General features: G+C 47.4%; 1 protein-coding gene across 6 annotated transcripts in view; it reads right to left on the bottom strand.

Annotated features, from left to right (window-relative positions):
- PRDM10 (PR/SET domain 10) overlaps positions 1–25,299 on the bottom strand; it is a 1,331,210-nt gene that overhangs the window by 1,261,999 nt on the left and 43,912 nt on the right. The gene's annotated exons all lie outside the window — the stretch shown is intronic.

The raw sequence follows: 25,299 nt of genomic DNA, 5'->3' as shown, positions 1-25,299 counted from the left end.
GTTAAAAAACAGGTCCGGACGCCCCAACTCAGTGAAGCATTTTTATAGGTATTTAAACCAAGGAATATTAAGCACATGATCTTGGGAAAGCACTTCCCTTAGTAGCTGATGGTTGCGGACCAGGTCTTTATTCAGCCAACACTTGAGCCAAAACAGTAAAGGCCGTAGAGCTATTGTGTCGCCAATAAAAGGTGTTCCGGTTTCCTCATGGGCTATTAGGATGGCTGTTCCCTTTGGTACTCCCAGTAGTTGCTGAAGGAAATTATTCTCGGCCACCTCGATGCATTTAATTGATACATAGCCCCATAGCTGCCCAGTGCCACACTCTTTGCCTGGTACATCTTCAATAGTGCAGCTACCGGGCGTTTGCCCATTTTAGTCGCAAAATTGAATATAGCTGCATTGGCCCGTATTATTTCTCCTCTTTTCCGTTGTACCAACAGGGCCCAGTTTAACGGATTGTCAAACAAGACACCCAGCTAGGAGAAGGTCGGGGCTAGGGGTACCTTCTCATCATTAACCTTAAATGGGTACTGTTTCTTCGGGCGCACTCCTATCTGCATGATAAATGATTTGGTGTTATTAATGGCGAGGTTTCGATCGGCCATGAAACCATGAAAGGCATTCAATAGAGTCTGCAGGCCCTTAGGGGTTCTTGCCAAAAGGACAGTATCATCTGCATATAGCAAGACGGGCAAGCCCCTGCGCCCAACAGAAGGAAAATCAGCGCCCGTTTTTACCAGAAACGAATCCAACTCGTTAATGTATAAATTAAAAAGAAAAGAAAAGGGGCCAGGATGCAGCCCTGCCGCACGCCTCTCTCGATAGGGAAGTCTCTCGATACCCTAAGATCTTGTGAGTATCTGATGTTTGCCCTGGTATCCCTATGGAGGTCCCTTAAAAACGTGACCAACGCAAGCTCCACCCCCATGGCGCCCATTAGATCCCATAGTTTCCCCAGGTTTACGCAATCGAACGCGGAGGAGCGATCCATGAACGCCATGTAGATGGTTCCCTGTCGTGCCATTGTGTATTTCCCCAGTATCAAGTATAAGTTTAAACATTGTGCTAGTGTGGAATGGCCCGGGCGAAACCCATATTGGATAGCTGAAATACCATTCTCCTCGGCCCATGATGAAAATCTATTCAGGGCCACTCCTCCCACAACCTTAACTATCGAGTCAATCAGGGAGATCGGCCCAAGGAGGAGTTGCCACAGTTGTAGCCATCAACACAGACAAGCAACATTCAAGGCACTGGGTAAGATACTCATTAATAAGCCCATTGGCTGATCTCGATTGCAGGCTGGGTTGAGATGTCAGCACTTAATTAGTAAATATATACAGGGAAGCTACACAGCCCAAATTATTCAGTCACCTAGTGACTGCTATCCTCTCCTATAAGTCAATTTTAGAAGCGTGCCGTTTACTATTAGGCATGCTAAGTATCAGGACATATCAAGGCTGCTGAGAGATGTGTAGGATGAAGATGGATAGGGTAACTATAATCTTTACGTTAGGACTCCCAAATGCAGTTCAGGAGGGAAGTGCTGCAAAGGGGACAATGACCCAACATATTTCAACAGCATTTTATAAACATCCATGAACTGTGAAATGTATATAAATTAATACAAGTGTGCAGTTGAAATACTTTACTATTTCTTTTTAACTCTTTTTAAACATTTGTTTATGGAGGTATTCAAAATAACATAGGTCATATAGTTTACTGGCATACAAGGATGTAATACACGTGAGCAGGGGTCAACATGCCATAATCAGTCCATGACCGTAAATCAAATAAATAAAAAGAAACATAGAAGAAGAAATAATATAACTCCAGCAGCACCGTGCGCCCGCATTAGGTGCAGGTGAAAGAACACCAACAATGAAAGGCCTTTACATTTCCTATATGTGGATAAAGAGGCTGAGGGAAGGGAGAAGAACCAAGAGATAGGCGTGACCGTGGAAAGAAGGGCGGAAGTCACACCAAACCACTTAGATGTTGAACATACAAACTTTTCGGAGGTGTCTCTCCTCATGGGCAATGGACTCGGGCGTCTCCCACGTGGTTCATCTGGGTGAGGGTGTGTCAATGAGTCCCATAAACCAGTCAGCGCCTGGTTGGGCAGCAGCAGCATGGCAGATCGGTGGTGGATCCTCCCTCCAACGGTCATCAGAAACCATCTTCCCCATCAATGTCATGGTCGTCTAGTTTAGTAATCATACTACCCCACATCTCAAGGTCCAGCTCTGCATCGTTGTCTGTATGGACTATTCGGAGTCTACATTCCTAAGCCCCTGTCCACTCTAGGAGATCAGATAGACATTTGGTCCATGTCGGAGGGGTAGGGCTCGCCCAATGTATAGCTATGAACCTTCGGGGTAATACTTACCCCAGCGGGGCAAATTTCTACTGCATTTATTTTCCTTCTTAGGAAAAGGAAATAGCACCAATAGGCAATGGCGGATCATAATATCTGCATTCACATGCATTACTCTGTGCATTTAACACAGCACAGCATCCTTAAAAAGCGCAAAGTATTGAACAGTTCCATGTGATGTCCGAAATCGGGAATAGCCACCAAACTGGAAGGAGCTTTACATAGGGCGCCTGATGTATCGCCTGTTTGACGGCTCATTGCATGCCGACGCCACCTGTGTGACTTAAAGTGGCGTACCTGCTGGAAGAGCACGACCACACATAAGCAACCTAAGGAGATCAGCCAACACGACGCAGTCCGATAGGAGGTTTTTTTTTTCTGTTGAAGCCCCTTTCGCACCACAGTGCAGCGTATTGCAACAGACCCCCCAGATGATAAAGTTTGAGCTCCGTTTACATACTTTTCTTTTTATTTATTTCTTGCACTGGTCTATGAAACAATCATTGATTTTTCACTATTTCCATTATTTTACCTTCTCTTCCAAAAGGTACTTAAAAATATTCATGTGTTTGTTCATATAATATTCTACATATTTGGACTGCGATCTAGGCATTATCGCACAGCCCAAATTCAGCATACTGTTGAGAGGTACAAGGAGAATACAGGCGGTTTTGATTTAGATCTGTTGTGGTATCTCTTGGCATATATGACGCTTACAGGACAGATGAGCTAAACTACCTAACAATTATCAAAGTATCTGGAAAAATGTGCAGAGTAGGGTAAGTTTAACATGTTTACCTTCCCATTACCTAGAGGTTGGGATATTCTCAGAATACAAAATGCTTAATTACTTATGCTCCACGATTATCACAATGAAACTTTAGCATTGTAGTGTTCTGTATGGAGCAAAGTGTACAAAGATTAGTGACAGATGAATTTTGAAAATCTTGAAAAAGAATTTAAACCGAGACTAGCCAATTTATTTTTTGATAATCAATTTTATGGAATTTTCCAGAACTCAAGAAATTAATTGGCAGCAAGTCAAACACCATTGGAGTGTACATATAGTTAATCGCAGTCAATAAGACATGGGATACCTGGTCAAATCGGGCACTGCAGATTGAGAGTGCAATACAGGGAGACAAAAATAAACAGATCATCACGGTGGCAACAAGTTGAACCATTTACCCCACACTTTCCCGAATAACTCCGGACAGCCCCTGGCCTCAAAGGCATTCTTCCTGCAGCCCACACCAGTCCACTCCCTTCCGCCACTTTTGCACCGTCGGTGCCCTAGCTTGGGACCAGAGCGCTGCAATGCCTCATTTCGCCACTGCCACGGCCGTCCCCAGAAAGCGCTTATCTGCCCTGGAGCCGTCTAGGATGTCGAACACCCCCAGGAGCATACGTCTTGGGTCGTGGGGAACCTCCCATCCCAGGGCGTGCATAAGTTCCCGTTCAATCCCCCTCCAGAACGGCTCCAAAGCTGGGCATCGCCATACCATGTGGTAGAAATCCGCTGGCGCGGTGTCGCAGCGCATGCAGGCTGGGGATGGCCTCATGCAGGCCCGAAAAAGGCGCAGTGGAGTGAGGTAGGCTGTATGCAAATAATATAGTTGTACCAGGCGCAGCTTGGAGGACGTGGGCCTCAAGCGGGTTGAACTCTGGAAGAGTGGCAGGGGAAGGGATGTGTGCGTGAAGGGCGTGTCTGAGTTGCAAATATTTATAGAATTGGGAACGATGGAGTGCATGTCGTTGCTGCAGTTCGGCGAAGGAACTAATGTGATCCTCCACTCATACGTCTCTAAGCAACGAGATTCCCACGAGATCCCAACGGCGGAACCCCTGCAGGGACGAGACCTCGCCCAGCCAGGTTCCGCACCAGAGCGGTGTCTGTCGAGTGTACGTGCGGTTCCATTGCACATGGCGCAAAGCTGTGCGCCAGGCCATGAGCAGCGTTCTCGTGACCGGGGGTAGGGCCTGCGGCACTAGGCTACCGTATAAGAAGGACTGAATCTGGGCAAAATCTACCATGGCAAGCTCAACACGGTATGCCGGGTCGGACCAGCCGCCCGCAAACCAATCGTGGATCACGATAAGTCTTGTGGCGAGGTAGTAGAGGTGGAGAGTAGTCACTCCCATACCTCCATCGAAGGGCGGGATACGACAGTGCGCCTGGGATATGCGCGGCCTCCCTCCTCCCCAGAGAAAGCGGGTGAGGACGCCGTCTAATTCCCGGAACCAACTCCCCGGGAGGTGGGCGGGGATGTCCTGCAAGATATAGAGGAAGCGGGGGAGAATCATTATTTTGAAGAGCGCACTTCTGCCCAGGGGGTTAATGGGGAGGACCGGGCACCTCCTGAGGTCGGACTTCATCCGGGTGACCAAAGGCGCAACGTTTAAGGCCCACTTAAGCTCCGGCAGAAGGGTGATGAGACTAGCCAATTTTAACGCAAATTAATCTATGGGTGACCACCAAAGAATGATGACCAGAATAGACGCAGAATCACAATCCTCTACTCTGCTTAGGAGGTAAAGGCCCAATCTACGAAAAGACTGATTGAAAAAGTGGCAATAATTTGTTCACGAACGTTTTTGCAACCAGTTTTTTTTTTTGTGATGCAGAATATATGCACTAAATGGTCACTACAAAAAACTGCCATGCCTAATAAACATTAATTTGGCAGGTGGCTATTTCCAACCCTTTATGATTGGCGACAAACCTAAGGATTGGGCCTGCAAGGTACAGAAGCCCACCATCCCTATGTTTGCATTCTCAAATAAAAAACAAAAACAAAAAACACACAGTTTCTAAACAGGCCATATTCCTTAAAGGGTCCACGACCACTGTGAAATAAAGTAAAAAAGGTTCTCATTTGGGAAGCTTTTGGGGAAGCAGGCAGTAGTGTTTGACACTCTATATAATCCCCAAAGGGTAAGCTATCTAACAAGGACAGCTTGCTCTTTGCAAATCTATTCCCCCTCCTTAGAGGAGCTAGTACCACTTTATTAGTTTGAGAGTGACATTACAAATCAATGATACATTTCATACCAAATCACAATGAGGTAACACTTCTTTCATGCCTCTTCCTAATTGTGATTTAGAAGAAGTTGTGAAACACCTTTTGTAATTCTGAAAGAGTTTTCTAGATTTCCAAAAGGTGTTCAGTAAAAAAATAATTTGTGGTTGCAAACCCTATGATTTTATGAATTACAGGGTTTGTGACTGTAAAATGTTTTAGTACACCATGCCCAGAGAGAACTTCATGGTTACAGGAGTAAAATAAACAGTTTATATGGAGATTTATGATGATCTATCCCTCTAATAGTTCTGTAATATAAAAGAATATCGACTTAAGACAGTGTGGTAGACTTACTCTAAATGTGTCACCAAAGGCGCACTTTGCGTTGATCCACTTCTGAACAGTGCATAGAAACTACTTAATACTTGGTTGGATACATAACTAATAAAAAGGTTTAAAAAAGAACCTGAGAGTATGAAGAGTCTATTTGACCTTAATATATATTAATAGGGAGTGCTCCCCGTCAAAAAAACAAATATAGGGATGTGGCGATTGACTGCACTGGCCCAAACGTTTTGTCTAAGACTGATCGGAAGGTACATTTAAAGAATGACAAAGGGAGCATATTACATATGTCTAGTGGAAAGAGACCTTAGTTAGCAGCTATAGGCTTTACTGGAACAAGCTTCTGCTGTAAACGAATGGCCTGATTATCAGGATACACTTAAGGAACCAAAGAAGGAGTCTGATATGGTCTCAGTAATTATGCTAATGATGTATGAGAATACCACTGTGGAGACAAGGACACTGGTTCGGAGTAGAGCATAGGATATATGACCAGAGATGAGAACAGAGCAGAGAAGAGGAGCAGTGCAAAGGCAAGGAGACCAGAGGAGGACCAGAGTAGTAGGGAATAGGGAATAGGCAGAAGGAGTACGCAAATCTGGTCCACCAGTATGCTAAAAGCGATAGACCTAGTGGAACAAACAGAGAAGTGGCAAGTCCCCGGCAGCATAAGTACTTGAGAGGGCCGGCCATGGCTTGAGAATGTAGTTGATAATTGGTGGGGCTGGGCGTTAAGCCTAACCAGAAAGTGATTAGAATCTTAAGAGCAACACATCCTGGAGGAGAAACTGGATCAAACAACTGCACTATATCAAGAACAAAGCACAGCAGTAAAATACCCTTTCATGGTCAATAAGACAGTGGTGATGATCTGAACCCCTTGCACCTACCCTACCCTACCCTAACATACTACTAGTTCCATTATTTCATGTGTGAACACCCATCAACTCCTGGGGCGGCCACTGAGACTCAAACCTGCTTTGCAAATGCAACACAATAAAGTCAATACCAAGGTGGCAACTCCGAACCTAATACAACTTTAAACACTATAACCACAAACTGCGCCCTGCTCTTACGGACCCACATCAGAGAGGCAGTAGTCCAAGAGATCAGTTTGAACTGTCTAACTAAGAGGATATAAATTGCCTGTACAATGTCAGCAAAATGGAACAGTAGAATATAGAATGCAGAATATGTGGCAAGAGCGTTTCCGTGTATAGAAGATTGTGTGCCATCAGATATTGGTGGAAAGGTGATGTGGTCGACAATTTGGAGCAGCATAGGCATGTATCAGGAAGAAACAGATAAACATCATAAAAGACAAAGTCATAGGTCCACATAAATTAAGTCTGGAGCTGTGGCAGTGAACAATGAGCGTGCTGCAGAGAACAGACAGCATTTAACACTAAGAAAATACTTTTGGGACAGTAGCACCTATATGTTGTGAGTCGCCCAGACTGTTTTGTTAACGACTGGTCAAAAAGTCAGAGCACTTTACACGCTGACTGCAGTGACTGAATATTATGATGCACTTAATCCCAGGATCCTGTAAAATAGAAGGATCCAAAACAACCAGTTCTGCACTCTAACGAGCTGGTGTTTCCATCATGGTCCTTTTTGAGTTTCAAGTTTACATACACCGAACATAGGAGTACGTCCAAACCATATTACTAAAACAAAGAAAAGATGCCTATAAGAAGTTAAATTTCAACTTGTTTTATGTCTGCCATGTATTTACGGAACCGGGTTTGCTGATCTTCAAAATATACTAAAGAAAACAGGCTGTTCAGATAAGGGTACTGCAGACAATACTTCCCTGGTTACCTGAACTTCTTTTAACTATATAGAGCAATGAAACCTTTCGGTGAATGTGCACTTTATCAACATAAACTAACTTAACAACAAAACATTTCTGTTAAGATTAAATAGCCCAAATAAAATGTATTCTTAAAGGGTCAACAGGAATATTTTTTCTTTTACGGATTATAAGCAAGGCTCACATTTTCCCATTTTTACACATAAAGGCAGACACAAAATCATCGTATCTATGTGCCACCGAAAACATCATCACCCCTTCATAGCAACTCTGCGACACCCTGGCGGAATCCTCCATGACAAGATCCCCACCATCTAACAAAACTTCAGCTCTAAGTCCACCACAGCCGACATACCCAAACCACGACCACCTGCTTACTACCTGGGACCAGCTTATCACACAAGACACCATGGCCATGAGGAACTCCAGGAACTCAGAAGCACCCACGATTTTCTGTCCTCACCACACCTTCAACCTTGGGAGCAAGATGACAAGCAATTTGCTCACCACCATTTTCAGCTCATTCATCACCAAAGCGACCTTCCCCAATTACTGGATACACGCAGAAGTCAAACACCTTCTCAATCTTCTGGACACCCCGCCAATCCGGATTCCGCACCAACCACCACACAGAAACCGCACTGATCACTGCCACTAACGACATCAGAACTCTCCTCGACCGGGGAGAAACAGCAGCCCTGATCCTCCTTGATCTCTCACCAGCATTTGACACGTTATACCATTACACCCTCATAAAGAGGCTTCACCACATCGAAATTCACAGAGACGCCCTCCGATGGATCACCTCCTCTTTGTAGTTCTGAAAATTCTGGACTCGTGAATAAAACTTCATCGTAGCATGACGATTTTTATATCAAAAGACCGAGAATGGCTAGTACACTATGTACAAGCATTTTAGTCTTATTCGAGTGACGATTTCACCTCGAAATCGCCATTTTCGCCTGAACCCTTGGCTTTCATTTTGTGTACAGCAGCCATTTTGTGGGTTGCCCTCACATAGGCTTATAATCCAGCTAAATTCGATTCCAAAGGACACGTACACCTTAATTGACTTTTCTCTGACCTGGGCAAGCTGAAACCATTGCCCCAGGCCGAACCTGTTTGGTCAGTTCCTCTCCCAGTGGCCGAACGAGATAGCATCAAGGCACAACATGCCATAAACCCTTTTCATCGCACACACACCCTGCCTAATCTTGCTCACACCTGTCCCTGCTCTTTTCTCTCACTTGCTTTATGATGAGGAGGTGCCCGTTTTTATTCGGGGTCCACCGATATCTGATGAAAATGTTGGGCCTTGCCGGGTAATTTGTTGTGGGCTGGACAAACTGAAATGTGGGCTTGTCATCATGACTCTGCTTTTTCTTTGTAGTGGCACATGTGAATAGTATACTAAAATGTGGAGAATGTTTGCCTGAAGCACAATATTTTGTATAAGAAGAGAAGCCTGGCTTTGAAAGATTGAGCAGTCTCCTGAGAATATACATCCCGTGTTGTTGTACTTCTAGGACGCCTGTTACTTGGTTGCAGTCAATAAAATCGATCCTTGACTTCACCTAGAAGACTCAGTTTCGGTGGTCTAAATCAGGAAAGTACTCGAGGTCTTTGGGTGTGTACCCTGACACCACTGGGTTACCGGTTCGGTACCGGTTCTGAAAAACCCAGTACCTCAGTTGGCGCCCAACGTGGGGCAATACCAGCGGTACCGGTCCAGCCAGAGGTTCGTGAGGAGCTTCGTGTGAAAATTCTGGAGGAAGGCCAACCACTTCATCGACCCCTGCATGTCGACGTGGTCCGAAAGTCTTTGCTGCGAGGTTCCCCGCTTCCCGACGGCTACAAAGGACTGCTGCCCTGGCTATCGCCCTGATTTGGACCCTTGAAGTTTGGTAGAGCGAAACGATAGACGAGTCTTCTGGTGACGTCATCGATATCTCAGTTAAGTATAAGTGGAGCGTCTCTCAGTCCTTAGTTGGTCTTAGTTTGGGTATACCCTTTGGGATCACTTTGTTTGGAACTTGCAAGTGCCAAAGGCAAAGGCCGAGCAATATCGTAATCTATAATTCTTTGAAGTTTGAAGCTAGACTAGAGAGCGAAAATGCTTGGTCTTAGCAGACTTGGAAATTTGTTTTGTCTTGGTTGTAGTAAAAGGGATTCCCAATTGGAGGACTCGTGTCCGGTTCCTCCGATTGGAACTCCAACTTATGAATTGTATGTGAAACATGGAGTAGGCCCCATCACATACAATGAAGTGTGGATCAAATACACCAGAAAAGATGGCGTTTTAAAATGGGCCCAATATGGTAGCTTTGACACGGAAATCTTAGATAACCTCGAAGTTAAACTTTTTAAGAAGAAAGCCCGGCCGGCGATGTTTGACTCTTTCCGCCTATGGCGTAAGGAAGCCAAACAGAAGGAAATTAAATTAGCGAAGAAAAATTAAGAGAGAAAGGGGTATTTCGATAATGCAAGCTGCTATGCAGTTTGAAGACAATGAAGAAGAACAGATGAGTGAGCATTTGCACAGGCAACGTAAAATGGTGATAGATAAATGCTATCCAGTTTTGCCGCCTCTTCAGCAAGATGCAGCAAAAGAGCTTGAAAAAGATCCCCTAATGGCGCATTTGTTAAGTTCGCCACCCCCTTATGCGCAAAATGCTACGGCACCTCCGCAACCTTTAGTTGCGCAACCTGCGATTGCATTGCCTCCTGCTCCTCCACAGCACCCACCAGCTATTCTTCAGCTGGCTCCTGCTCCTCCGGTGCAGCCTCCTCAAGGGCCACCGACTTGGACATCTGCTCTGCCTATACTTCCCACAACTTTGACTACTATAGACTACCACTCCTGGTACTTCTCCTGACACTGCCTCTGCCTTGTCTCACCCTGCTTTTCCGCTTGTCTTTTCATCGACTTCTCCTTCTGTTCGTCAGAGAATGGCTAGTACTGTCGCTAGCTTTTTGCATCCTCTCTTTGGTGCAACGAGTGTAACTCCTGACACAGAGCGCAAGCAATTGCGTAGTCAACTGCCTGATTCTAGGGAGAAGGAAACGTTGAATTGTTTGGCACATAAATGGGTTGCTGACCCGAAAAAATATGATTTAGAATGTTTTATGGATGTCTTCACCCAGTGGGAAACATTGAAGCAGAGATCCGTTTTTGAGAAAATGTGTGTTTTCCTGTATGAAGATTTAGAGGACAATGATTTGGACTCTAATCCGCCCGAGTTGAGCCATGTACGGTTCGAGTTTTCAAAAGGCGCAATTGTGGGTTCAGATGTTAGGAAGGCCGTTGCGACGTTGTTGTCGCTTAGGACTGAAGGTGTTTCTAAGTCGTTGTTTGAGTCTAATTCTTCTGTTAAAAAGAAGGGAAGGCAATACCCCATGAGAGAAGTTCCCCCACAATGGAGAGAGGGTGGCGCAAATGCTAATCCGGTTATGCTGCCACACTTTCAGCGTGTGTGGGTACATGTTCCTTGGAAGCAAGCTGAAGTTTTGGCCCTTAAACAGACATTGCCTGATCCCCGTAAAAATCCTGCAGGGTATTACAAGGAATTGTCGCAGACTGCAGGTGCATGCATCATGAATTTAGCAGATATAGACATGTTGTTTGGGAATGTTGTTCCACAGCCTTTATGGGGAAAGATTCGTCATACAGATCATGATCAGGAATTAGGTGACTCATGGGCTAATATTGCTGCTGCAGATGCCCTACAAATTGGTGGTGCTAAACCTGAGCCTTTAGTAGCAGAACTCCCTGGTAGGATCATTGATTATATGAAAACGATAATGCCTGCGATGCGTGTAAATTGGGATTAGCAGAAGAAAGATGAAACGGTGTCAGATTTCTTCACCAGGTTTGAAGAGACTTTTGTCGACCACAGTGGTCAAGATATGAGCACAGAAGGTGGTCAGCGACTGTTCGTCGATAAGTTCGTGCACAATCTGCTTCCAGAGTTGTGTAAGAAGTTGAAGGATTCAGAGAGCTCTTGGGCAGTTTCCTCTTCAGCACAGATATTGGCTACTGCACAGTACTACGAAAATCGAGACAAAGACGAGAAAGATAGAGCAGAAAAGAAAACTAAAGAGTTGAAAACGAAGGTTCTGTTACAGCAAGCATATCCGCCACGTGGTGGTCAAAATAATGGTGCTCAGAGTAACTATCAGAATAACTATCAGCAGCCTCAACAGTTTCAGAGGAACCCGCAAAGAGTCGAGTATACTCAACCACGTGTCCCTGTAGGTCCCAATCAGTGTTCATATTGCAAGGAAGAGGGCCATTTTAAGTATAGTTGCCCTGTCCTGTTACAGCGCGCGAATGGTGTGTCAAACACAAGAGGTAGAGGTGTTCAGCAAGCGCCTAGAAGTAGAGGACGTGGAAATTTCCCCCAGAACACACAGTCTCTTCCACCTCAAAATTCGATGAATAGGTTTGATCAGCAGAATAACGCGTCTGGTAGGACGGCTCAGTACTATGCTGATGATTACTATGCAGAAGATGAGAATATGGACGGTAATGATTGCTAGGACAGCCATAGACAAAGAGGGAGTTGTTTCAGTTCCAGTAGATCAGAGTGGACCTTATGTTGAGGTGATTACATCAGGTGTGTCAGAACCTTTTCTGTTGGATACTGGTGCTACAAAGAGTTCTATTATGCACTCCAAACTCCCTGGCGCACCTTTGTCTGGCGAAATGAACGTTTCTGTAGGTTTTTCTGGCGCCCCAGTTAGAAATCAGATTTCTGACCCTTTGTCCCTTTCTATTGGACCTCGTGAATTCGAAGCACCCCTTATTCTGACAACAGGTTGTGGTGAAAACTTGCTAGGATTAGATCTGTTAAAAAGATAGTATGCGACTTTCTACTGTTCTCCTTCGGGAGTACAACTTACACTGGGTAGAAAAGTGGTTTCTCCAATGTATTTGTCAAGGGATAAACTTCCGACAGAATTGTCGTTTCTTCCTGATATTCTTTGGGCTACTGGTCCTAATGATGTGGGTCTTTTGGAAATACCACCATATGTTGTAACATTGAAAGCCAATATTAAAATGCCACGAATTCCCCAATACAAAATCTTTAGTGAAGGTGAAAAAGCGTTGTTAGCGATTGTTGGACCTAGATTACCCAAGCCTACATATGGTAGCTTGGCACAGTAGTGGTCTACAGCTAACTCAAGGCGTTGGCTAAGTACTTACAAGTCTCACCCACAGTAACACAGTGATGAACCACTAAAATAAAGACACAACACCTCTGTTTGGAAAAATACCGTTACCTTTTATAAAAAAAATATGTCTCTTTGGATTCAAGTTATACAAGATACAACATTAGTTTCTTTCAGGAGAAAACATTCCACTTTTACTTTAAGAAATTACTTTTCACTCCTCAGCTGTGGAAAAAGGACAATAAACCACATTCTTTTGTCAATGGTACAGTAAAGCATAAGGGTAACTCTTTGGTTGGTTAAGAGAATCTCATTAGCTTCACACTCTATAAGGTTACCTCACATTATTATACAATGACACATTACTCCACCAATAAATCTACTGAAAAGAAGATGCAGACTGTTAATGCAATACGTTTTTACAGGTTCATTAATAGGTACTTTACCCCACAGCACTTAAGCACTGCCCAACTCAACAGCAAGACCTGAATGTAGATTTTCACTGTATGACCCACCAGTTATGTGCTAAAAGGAAAGACACAATAATATTAGTAAGGTTCCTCTCCCTCTGATTGACAGGCACACCTAGCTGGTAGAGAATCTACTTCTTCACTTATCACTAATCTGTAGGGGATTTTACCCAGGAACCCTGTGGTTCCCTGCACCATTTCCACCTTTCTTTTCTGAGTCAGATATCGGATAAGTTTTATTCTATGTTATTCAGTTCACTAACTCGTTTTCCTCGAGTCAGGTTCCCCTTGACAAGTCACTCGCGTGGGTCGTAGCCCCACTGTTCTGCTTCATTCACCTGGCTCTGCCGCCTCCCGTTCCCACGCTACCCGGCTTACTTGTGAGGATGGGGGCGTGTCGCGGGTGTTTCCTCTACACGCGCTGGAGCCCGGTAACCGACGGGCTGAAGGGGGAAGGCAGGGAAGGCTTTCCCGGCTCAGGGCTCCCTACCGAGTCGTCCGTTGTGGCGCTTCTGCCTCCTCTGAGGGGATCGACCTCCTGGAGCTCCGACGCGGCACTCCTCAGCTGGCGCGATGACTTTCCTTCCGCTGGCACTACTCGGCGGAGCATGCGCGGAAGCGCTCGTTCCTCTTCCGCCTCGGCGCACCTGCTCCCAGGAAGGACGCTGTTCTCCACAGGGACGCTGCTCGGTCTCTTCTGGGCCTGCTCGATCCTAGGCCCCTCCTGCCTCGCAAAAGCGTTCAGTCGCTGGTCATGCGCGGAAGCGCCTACCTCTTCGTGTGACGCGGCCGGTGCCCCCGGGGTCCCGACGCCGATCGGAGCAGCGCCACTGCTTCTCCTCAGGCACTTCTCACTCCGGCTTCACAGGAAGGATGTGCACACACGGCGTCCTCGCTCTTCAGGGTGCTAAGGTGCCACAGACGCCCACCTTCACTACAGCTACTCCACGACACCGGTGAGCACAGCGCTGGGTATTGACAAGCAGGAATACCCCCAATTAAGGGTGTTCTGAGTGGTTTTACTGGGGCTCTGAGATAAAAGGATCTTCTTCCTCCAGTAACTCGATTTCCTTGTCAGTAGTTGTTGTCTTGATAGAGGGATCGGTCAAAGGCTGAAGGGGGAACAATCCTCTGAAGTAACTGTCAGCCTCAGTGACAAACTAGCTGCTCTCAGTGTGTCCACCTCCTCTCACCACTGCCTCACTCCTCTACTCTGGGGTCAGCACAAAATGGCTGCTGGTCACTGGCCTTATATAGGGTGGCCTGAGACCTGCAGAAGTCTCTAGTCAATTCTAGAAAGTTCCCTAATGTTATCCTATGGACCTGTCCTCCAGTAGTGTCCGTTATGGCAGTTGGTGGACACCATCTTAGGTTTCTGGAGATCCCTAGATTTTCAAGGGGGCTGACTAGGCCTCACAGGTTATGAGGGAAAAATGGCGTCATCGCCAAGGAACACCTAGCCCCCTGACAGCATTAAAAAATTCCTGATGGACATATGTAAAAATAAAAATAGAAACTCTGGGAGGCTAAGGGGGACAAAAATAAATAATAATGGTTAGAGTCTCTCCAGAAGCAGACAGGTCTAACACGCGTCCCCCCCAGCTGAAAGTGGGGAGAACTACCCAACCCCTTGGGAGTCCTCATCACTAAGGCGGAAATACCTGGATAGACCGTCTGCGTTGGCATGGTCTGCCCCAGGTCGGTGTTCCACCCTAAAGTCCATTCCCTGTAGGGAGATGGACCACCTTAGCAACTTGGGATTCTCCCCCTTCATTTGCATCAGCCAACGAAGGGGGCGATGGTCAGTCTGAACTAGGAAGTGCGAACCAAACAGGTATGGTCGCAGCTTCTTCAGAGCCCAGACCACCGCAAAGGCTTCTCTCTCAATTGTACTCCACCTCCTTTCCCTGGGGAGTAGCCTTCTGGACAGGAAGACCACGGGTTGATCCAAGCCCTCGTCATTTAGCTGCGATAACACTGCCCCAATGCCATGTTCTGACGCATCTGTTTGGACAATGAATTCTCTAGCAAAATTAGGGGCCTTGAGAATGGGAGCGGAACACAATGCTTGTTTCAAGGTCATGAAGGCTCGCTGGCAAGCCTCTGTCCAGACTACCCGTCGGGGTTGCTTCTTGGAAGTAAGTTCAGTGAGGGGGGCCACGATAGTGCCATACCCCTTCACGAAGCGACGGTAGTATCCAGTGAGGCCCAGGAAGGCTCGGACCTCTGTTTGAGTCTTGGGGGGCTCCCAGGCGATGATAGCCTCAATCTTTGCCTGGAGGGGCTGCACCGTCCCTCTGCCCACCAAGTGACCTAGGTACACCACCGACCCCTGTCCGATCTGACACTTGCTGGCCTTGATGGTCAAGCCAGCCTGTTGCAGGGCATGAAGAACAGCTTGCAGGTGCTGCAAATGGTCCTCCCAGCTGCTACTGAAGACAGCAATGTCGTCCAGGTATGCAGCAGAAAAAGCTTCCATTCCCGAAAGGACCCTGTTCACCAGCCGCTGAAAAGTGGCAGGGGCATTCTTGAGCCCAAAGGGCATCACACGAAATTGGTAGTGTCCCTCAGGTGTAGAGAAGGCTGACCTTTCCTTCGCCTCCTCGGTAAGGGAAATCTGCCAGTACCCTGAAGTTAGGTCAAAGGTACTTAAGTATTGAGCAGCTCCCAGCCGGTCAATAAGCTCATCCGCCCGTGGGATAGGATGTGCATCAGTTTTAGTCACTGAGTTCAAGCCTCGGTAGTCCACACAGAATCTCAATTCAGGTGTGGTGCCTGGTGGGGCAGCTTTTGGTACCAAAACCACCGGGCTAGACCAAGGGCTACCAGAAGGTTCAATCACCCCTAGCTCCAGCATCTTGGCGACTTCACTTTTGATGTTGGCCTTCACCTTGTCCGACAGCCGGTAGATTTTAGATTTCACAGGTGGGCTGTCTCCTGTGTCCACGTCATGGGTACACAGGTGGGTCCTACCTGGGACAAGGGAGAACAGGGGAGAAAATTGCTCCAGGATCTGGCGGCAATCACTTTGCTGTTCAGAAGTCAGGGATGGCGAGAGAATCACTCCCTCCACTGATCCATCTTTTTCTTTGTACGAGAGAAGATCAGGGAGAGGTTCACTTTCTTCTTCCTCTGCTCCATCGGTCACCAGCATTAAGACAACCTCGGGCCTCTCATGATGTGGCTTGAGACGATTGGCATGCAGCACCCTGAGGGGCTGCCTCGGGGTCTTAAGATCCACCAAATAGGTGGACTTCCCCTTTTTCTCCAAAACCTCAAAGGGGCCTGTCCAACGGTCCTGGAGGGCATTTAGCTCTCCAGGTTCCATTACCCACACTTTCTGTCCAGGCTCCAGTTCCACTGGGTGAGCGTTGTGGTCATACCACTCTTTCATAACTGCTTGGCTGGCCTCCAAGTTGTCTGAAGCCTGCTTCCACAACTTAGCCATTTGGCTCCGGAAGGCCAGCATGTAGCTCACCACGTCCTGGGGAAGCTTCCTGGGAGTCTGTTCCCATCCGTCTTTCACCAGGCTGAGAGGTCCCCTTACAGGGTGCCCGTACAAAAGTTCGAAGGGGCTGAAGCCCACTCCCTTCTGTGGCACTTCCCTGTAGGAAAACAAGAGACAGGGTAGGAGGATGTCCCATTTCCTCCGTAGGCTCTCAGGTAGACTCCGTATCATACCTTTCAAGGTTTTGTTAAACCTTTCCACAAGACCATTGGTTTGTGGGTGATAGGGAGTGGTAAACCGATAGGTAACGCCGCACTCCTTCCACATGGCCCGCATGTATGCTGAAAGGAAGTTAGTCCCCCTGTCGGAAATGACCTCCTTGGGGAAACCCACTCTGGTGAAGATCCCCATCAGGGCCCTTGCCACTGCAGGTGCAGTGATGGTCCTCAGAGGTATTGCCTCTGGGTACCGGGTGGCATGATCCACCAAAACCAGTATGAACCGGTGTCCAGCTGAAGTTGGTGGATCCAATGGCCCTACAATGTCGATGCCCACCCTCTCAAAGGGGGTGCTAACGACAGGTAGTGGTTCCAGGGGAGCTTTTAGCTTCACCCCAGTTTTCCCACTGGCTTGGCAAGACACACACGTCCGACAATATGTATCCGACGCCACTTTCATTCGAGGCCAGTAGAAATGGGGGACAAGCCGGGCAAAGGTCTTGTCCTGTCCTAGGTGTCCTGCCAATGGTATCTCATGAGCCAGTTCCAGTAGAAAGGCTCTAAAGCATTGAGGGACCACCAAGGCTCTGGCTGAACCGTGGCCAGGTGCCTTGGGCTCACTGTAGAGGAGTCCATCCTCCCAGTAAATCTGGTAGCTCCCTTCAATGTTTCCCGCTGCCTGGGCGTTGGCCTGTTGCCGCAGCCCCTCGAGAGTAGGACACTCTTTCTGAGCTTTGCAGAACTCTTCCCGGGAAGGACCTCCCTCCACATGCCATTCAGTTGGGATGGGTAGGTTTTCCAGGGAAGCAACATTCTCCCCGGTGGACTCCAGATCCACCTCCGCAGGTGGTCCAGCTGTCTCACTAGGTGGAGATGTCGAGGCAGGGTCCTCCGGCCTCCTGTCCTTCTCCTCTCTGGCAGCCGGCTGGGCCATTGTTCCAGGCTCCAGCGTCAATGAACTCCCCCTTCGGGCAGTCGCGGACCTTGTGCTGACACAAGTCCAGTCAGGGGGTCCCAGCATCTCAGAGTGAGTCTGGTACTCCACCCTCCTCCAAGCATTGTGCTCCATATCATTCCCTAACAGGCAGTCAACAGGCACGGCAGGGCTTACGGCAACTCAAAGTGGACCTGCAACCCCTCCCCACTCAAAGGGAACCTCAGCCACAGGGTAGTGGCCCAATCTGCCGTCAGCCATTACGGCGGGATGGAGTACATCTGGGATGACCTGCTCTGGAGACACCAGCTGACTCCTTACCATAGTCATGCTGGCTCCTGTGTCTCTCAGAGCCTCCCCTCTACGGCCATTGATGGTGACCCACTGCTCATACTTAGTAGTATTAGAGGGCAGCTGGGTCTTGGGAACCATCTCCTTATCTCCCAGGGACACTAAGGTGACACCCGCCCGCTCCCCTCCATTAACCAAAGGTATCTCCTCCCCGAGCACTACACTAGTGATTCCCGGGGCTTTTCCTCCAGTGGGAGGGGGTGGTCTTTTTGGGCATCTCACATCTCCTTTATAGTGTCCCACACCACCACACTCAAAACAATGAACAACCCTTGGCTGCTGGCTTTGGCCAGGGGTAGGGTTGCGAGGGGGGTTACTCTTGGGGATGAATCCTCTGCCCCTTCCTTGCGAAGTATTTTGTGGCCCTTTTGAGAACTCCCTCTTAGTTTCCCCTCCCTCTTTCCTCTGGGGGGCGCCCTGTCCTTGCTTCTGGGAATTCCCTCCAGTCCCCTTAGTCGACACCCGGGTACTAACCCAGATGTCTGCCTCCTCAGCAAGCTTCCTGGGGCTGGTCAGCTTGCTGTCCACCAGATGCTGTCTTAGTTCGGGAAGACACTTCTCGAGTAGGTGTTCCTTGAGTATGAGGTCATATAGTCCCTCATAGTCTCCTACTTCGCTGCCTCTTACCCAACCCTCCAGGGCCTTCCTGGAGTAGTCCAAGAAATCTACCCAGTTTTGCGTGCCCAGCTTGTAGCTGCCCCGGAACTTTTGCCTATATTTCTCAGGGGTCAACCCAAACTTCTTGAGCAGCGCTGATTTCATAGCCGGATAGTAGGTCTGTTCACTCTGGTCAAGAGCCAACAAAGTATCCCTGCCAGTGGGGGGCATGTATTTGTATAACCCACCTCCCCAGTGGACTTCCAGAATCCCATGGGCCCTTAGCGAGACCTCGTAGGCGGCTAGCCACTTAGCAATGTCGTCACTGGGTACATAACAAGCCATAATATCTTTTGGTAGGTACGGTCTAGGTTCTTTGATGTTGGTCTGGGTATCGCTGCCACCATTCTCTGATTTGGGGGATCCTCGGTTTAGGGCTTGTAAATCCATCTCTTTGATGGTTCGCTCATGCGCCAACCTCCTATCCTCCCTTTCCATGTCCATCCTGGCTAGTTCTATTTTCAACCTCCTCTCCTCCCTCCTATCTTCCAGCTCGGCTTCGGTTAAGCCCCTGTCTGAAACGCTGCTGCTTGCCCTTGAAGGTAGCCTGGGACCTGTCAGAAGATTCCCTCTCCCCATTTGGTTCAGCAATGCAGCCTCAGTAACAGTGTCCCCATCACCCACTTCCGTTTCTGGTTCCTCCCTTAGACGAGCTTCTAACCATGCCCTTATGCTTGTCAGCAACTCTCCTTTCTTGGCACCTTTATTAAAAAATACCCCGTTCTGCTGACACCAATCCCTGAGTTGGGCCACAGTATTGGCTTCCAGCTCTTTAAGATTCACCTCCAGCTTTGCCATGGTATAAAATTACTCACAGGAGAAAACCACGAAGTGACCTGAGGTTAACCTCCACCCACCTCCAGAAATAAATTTAGAAAAAACAAAAATTAGATTAGGAGGGCCGCAGGGAGAAAACTCCAGGTGGGGTCCCGTGGTTGGCACTGCGTTACTACTAAGTGAGTGTAAGCACAAATCCGTGATCCCACCGCTGAAACACCAATTATGTTGGACCTAGATTACCCAAGCCTACATATGGTAGCTTGGCACAGTAGTGGTCTACAGCTAACTCAAGGCGTTGGCTAAGTACTTACAAGTCTCACCCACAGTAACACAGTGATGAACCACTAAAATAAAGACACAACACCTCTGTTTGGAAAAATACCGTTACCTTTTATAAAAAAAATATGTCTCTTTGGATTCAAGTTATACAAGATACAACATTAGTTTCTTTCAGGAGAAAACATTCCACTTTTACTTTAAGAAATTACTTTTCACTCCTCAGCTGTGGAAAAAGGACAATAAACCACATTCTTTTGTCAATGGTACAGTAAAGCATAAGGGTAACTCTTTGGTTGGTTAAGAGAATCTCATTAGCTTCACACTCTATAAGGTTACCTCACATTATTATACAATGACACATTACTCCACCAATAAATCTACTGAAAAGAAGATGCAGACTGTTAATGCAATACGTTTTTACAGGTTCATTAATAGGTACTTTACCCCACAGCACTTAAGCACTGCCCAACTCAACAGCAAGACCTGAATGTAGATTTTCACTGTATGACCCACCAGTTATGTGCTAAAAGGAAAGACACAATAATATTAGTAAGGTTCCTCTCCCTCTGATTGACAGGCACACCTAGCTGGTAGAGAATCTACTTCTTCACTTATCACTAATCTGTAGGGGATTTTACCCAGGAACCCTGTGGTTCCCTGCACCATTTCCACCTTTCTTTTCTGAGTCAGATATCGGATAAGTTTTATTCTATGTTATTCAGTTCACTAACTCGTTTTCCTCGAGTCAGGTTCCCCTTGACAAGTCAGTCACTCGCGTGGGTCGTAGCCCCACTGTTCTGCTTCATTCACCTGGCTCTGCCGCCTCCCGTTCCCACGCTACCCGGCTTACTTGTGAGGATGGGGGCGTGTCGCGGGTGTTTCCTCTACACGCGCTGGAGCCCGGTAACCGACGGGCTGAAGGGGGAAGGCAGGGAAGGCTTTCCCGGCTCAGGGCTCCCTACCGAGTCGTCCGTTGTGGCGCTTCTGCCTCCTCTGAGGGGATCGACCTCCTGGAGCTCCGACGCGGCACTCCTCAGCTGGCGCGATGACTTTCCTTCCGCTGGCACTACTCGGCGGAGCATGCGCGGAAGCGCTCGTTCCTCTTCCGCCTCGGCGCACCTGCTCCCAGGAAGGACGCTGTTCTCCACAGGGACGCTGCTCGGTCTCTTCTGGGCCTGCTCGATCCTAGGCCCCTCCTGCCTCGCAAAAGCGTTCAGTCGCTGGTCATGCGCGGAAGCGCCTACCTCTTCGTGTGACGCGGCCGGTGCCCCCGGGGTCCCGACGCCGATCGGAGCAGCGCCACTGCTTCTCCTCAGGCACTTCTCACTCCGGCTTCACAGGAAGGATGTGCACACACGGCGTCCTCGCTCTTCAGGGTGCTAAGGTGCCACAGACGCCCACCTTCACTACAGCTACTCCACGACACCGGTGAGCACAGCGCTGGGTATTGACAAGCAGGAATACCCCCAATTAAGGGTGTTCTGAGTGGTTTTACTGGGGCTCTGAGATAAAAGGATCTTCTTCCTCCAGTAACTCGATTTCCTTGTCAGTAGTTGTTGTCTTGATAGAGGGATCGGTCAAAGGCTGAAGGGGGAACAATCCTCTGAAGTAACTGTCAGCCTCAGTGACAAACTAGCTGCTCTCAGTGTGTCCACCTCCTCTCACCACTGCCTCACTCCTCTACTCTGGGGTCAGCACAAAATGGCTGCTGGTCACTGGCCTTATATAGGGTGGCCTGAGACCTGCAGAAGTCTCTAGTCAATTCTAGAAAGTTCCCTAATGTTATCCTATGGACCTGTCCTCCAGTAGTGTCCGTTATGGCAGTTGGTGGACACCATCTTAGGTTTCTGGAGATCCCTAGATTTTCAAGGGGGCTGACTAGGCCTCACAGGTTATGAGGGAAAAATGGCGTCATCGCCAAGGAACACCTAGCCCCCTGACAGCATTAAAAAATTCCTGATGGACATATGTAAAAATAAAAATAGAAACTCTGGGAGGCTAAGGGGGACAAAAATAAATAATAATGGTTAGAGTCTCTCCAGAAGCAGACAGGTCTAACAGCGATCATTTATGATCTGATTGAAAAAGATGTAATTGAAGAGACAAGAGGCAACGTTTGCAATAGTCCTGTTCTGCCTGTTTTGAAACGAACTGACCCTTCCCAGCCACCTGTTTACAGATTTGTGATTGATCTTAGCGAGAGGTGAATAAAATAGTTGTGCCACAATTTCCAGTTGTTCCTGACATTACTGCCCTATTGACTATGATCCCAGCTTCTGCCACCTGGTTTTCGGTGATTGACTTGAAGAATGCTTTCTTCAGCATCCCGATTGCTGAGGAGAGTAGGGATATTTTTGGCTTCAGTTTAGGAGGTCGAAGCTTCCGCTTTAAACGCGCTCCACAGGGCTACTGTGAAAGTCCATCAATATATAGTCAAGCTCTAAAGACACAGCTTGATACGATTGTTTTACCTGATGGCGCTACCCTCATTCAGTATGTAGATGATTTGCTTGTTGCTGCAAATACTGAGGAAATCTGTAAAGAAGCCAAGATGTCATTGTTGTGTCATCTGTGTGATTTGCATCACAAGGTGTCACTTTTCAAATTGCAATATTGTCGACAAGAAGTGACCTACTCAGGTCATCTCTTATCGAAGGAGGGAAGGAAACTGACCCCAGAAAGAATTCAGGCAATAGCAAAATTGAGTGTGCCAATAACCCAGAGAGAAGTGCGTGCTTTCTTGGGCATTACATCATATTGCAGGCAATGGATACCAAATTTTTCGTTATTAGCCAAACCTTTGGTGGCATTAACGTGTAAAGATACACCCAATCCCGTTCTTTGGTCTGAAGAGTGTCAGAAAAGTTTTTCTGAATTGCGCACAGCATTATGTTCGGCTCCTGTGTTGGGTACCCCCAACTACAGTAAGCCCTTTACATTGTATGTCCATGAGAAACAAGGTTGTGCATTGTCAGTGTTGACACAGTTGTTTGGAGACGAGCAGCGTCCATGTGCATATTTTTCGTCGACTTTGGATCCGGTAGCTAAAGCATTGCCGAGTTGTTTAAGAGCAACATCGGCAGCAGCTGTTTCTATTCGACAGTCTGCTGGTCTAGTGATGAATAAAATGTTAGTTGTGATGGTTCCACATGTAGTAGACACGTTGTTAAATAGAACCAAGACACAGCACTTAACTAGTGCTCGATTGTCAGGTTACGAGTTGACATTGTTAGCGAGTCATGTGCATATAAAAAGATGCCACACACTTAACCCAGCTACGTTGTTGCCAATTGTAACAGAGTTAGATGATTCAGAACAGCATGATTGTTTTCTTAGAACAGAAGAAGAAACGAAAGGGAGAATAGACCTCCAGGACACTCCTCTTGCAAAGTGTGATGGTACCTTATGGGTGGATGGTTCATGCTTCAAGCTTCCGAATAATTGTTGAAGCTGCACGTATCCCACATAATTCAGCTCAAGCAGCAGAATTGATTGCACTCACGAAAGCATGTGTGTTGTCGAAAGGAATGAAAGTGACTATCTATACCGACAGCCAGTATGCATTTGGAGTGGCTCATAGTTTTGGACGATTGTGGAAAGAACGTGGGTTCCTGACTTCGCATGGAGCTAAGATTCAGCATTGTCAGTTGGTGAATGAGCTTCTTGAGTCACTTACTTTGCCCTTGCAAGTGGCAATTGTGAAATGTAGTGCTCACAAGAAGGTGACTGATGATGTTGGTCGTGGAAATGCATTTGCTGACGAAATCGCGAAAGAAACTGCAAGGAATGTGATGAGCCGAATGTATGTTGCAGGCCCTGCAAGATGGGTTGGTGATGTTGGAATGTGTGAAGACACGATAGAGAGTGTGAAGTCTATTCAAGCTGAGGCTACAGAGAAAGAGTTGAACATGTGGAGAGAAAGTACGGGTAAAATGGATGCAAATGGTTGTTGGATTGAATTGTCAGAGCATCCGAGATGGTTGTTACCCGATGCGTACGTGCTTGCAGTGGTTACAATGGCCCATGGAATGGCTCACATCAGTGTGAAAGGGATTTGCAAGTTGTTGGCTCCAGTATGGCAAAATTCAGGAATTCCTAAGTGTGCAGAGAATGTGGTCAAGAATTGCATGGTGTGTCTGAAACACAATCATGGTAGGGGAACCCCAACTCCAGCTGGTCATTTTGCACCTCCTACGTATCCGTTTGAGGTTTTGCAGCTAGATTTCATCCACATGGAGAGGTGCAACAATTTAAAATACATACTCGTTGTTGTTTGTGCCTTTTCAAGATGGGTGGAAGCCTACCCCCTAAAAGACAACACTGCCTTATCCACAGCTAAAGCCCTTGTGAAAGAGTTCTTCCCCAGATTCGGAATGCCTAGAATGGTCTGGAGTGACGATGGAAGTGAATGTGTGGGTCGAGTGATGAAGAAAGTATGTGAAGGGCTAGGCATTCATCAGAAATTTCACGCTGCAAATCACCCCCAATCAGCTGGACTAGTAGAATGTTACAATGGCACATTGAAACTTAAATTGGCCAAAATTCAAGCGAGCACTGGTCTTAAATGGCCTGACGCTCTGCCCTTAGCACTCCTATCCACCAGAATGACTGTGCATTCGCGAGTGGGACTTAGTCCTTATGAGATTGTTTTTGGCCGCCCGGCCAACATATGGGGAGTGCCAAGGCCCACAAAGTTCAGTGAAATCGAACACCCTGTTTTGCTTGATTATTTGTACGAATTGACGGCTAAATTGCGTGTTTTACACCAACAGGTCCATGACACCCTGCCTCCGGTCTCTGAAACTCCAGGTCATCAGATCGACCCTGGATCCTGGATTCTAGTAAAAAAAACTTCCAGCGAACTAAGAACAAACAGCCCAGGTGGACCGGACCGCATCTCGTTCTTCTCTCAACAAGATCAGCTGTTCGAGTGGAGGGGAAGAAAACTGGATCCACAGGATCCACTGCAAGCAGATCCCTCTGCCTCTGCCATACGACCGGTGGGTCCAGGAGGGTGTCGCCGACTCAGAGACTGAAACTGTGCCACGTTTTCTGCCTTTCAGTGATGCACGTGTAAAAGGAACACTTACTGAAAAGGAGAGTGACAACATTTTGCAACCAGCTGCATCACCGTCAGTTCCATTGGACACTACAGAGCCTGAACTCCTTTTCCGAGCTCATACCACACCTGGAAAGCAAAGATACAATCTGAGGCCGAGACCTATGGACAAATAAATAAAGTTTTCCTTTTTGCTATTTTTTCAAGCGCAGCTCTCCCATCTGAGAAACTTGCTTATTTTTGTTTTTCGACCGCCATCCGGGTTCCGCTGCTAGGGCCGCGATTGCCCAAAGTCTTTGGGGTGCAGCTGACGACGTTAGGTCGACAGTCCTGGTTGGTCTAAGGGAGTTGCCCTAGACTGACAGAG

Source organism: Lissotriton helveticus, chromosome 3_1 (genome assembly GCF_964261635.1).
Source record: "Lissotriton helveticus chromosome 3_1, aLisHel1.1, whole genome shotgun sequence".
Taxonomy (NCBI): Eukaryota; Metazoa; Chordata; class Amphibia; order Caudata; family Salamandridae; genus Lissotriton; species Lissotriton helveticus.
Note: the sequence above shows the minus strand (reverse complement) of the source record. Positions and strands in the feature narration are given on the sequence as shown.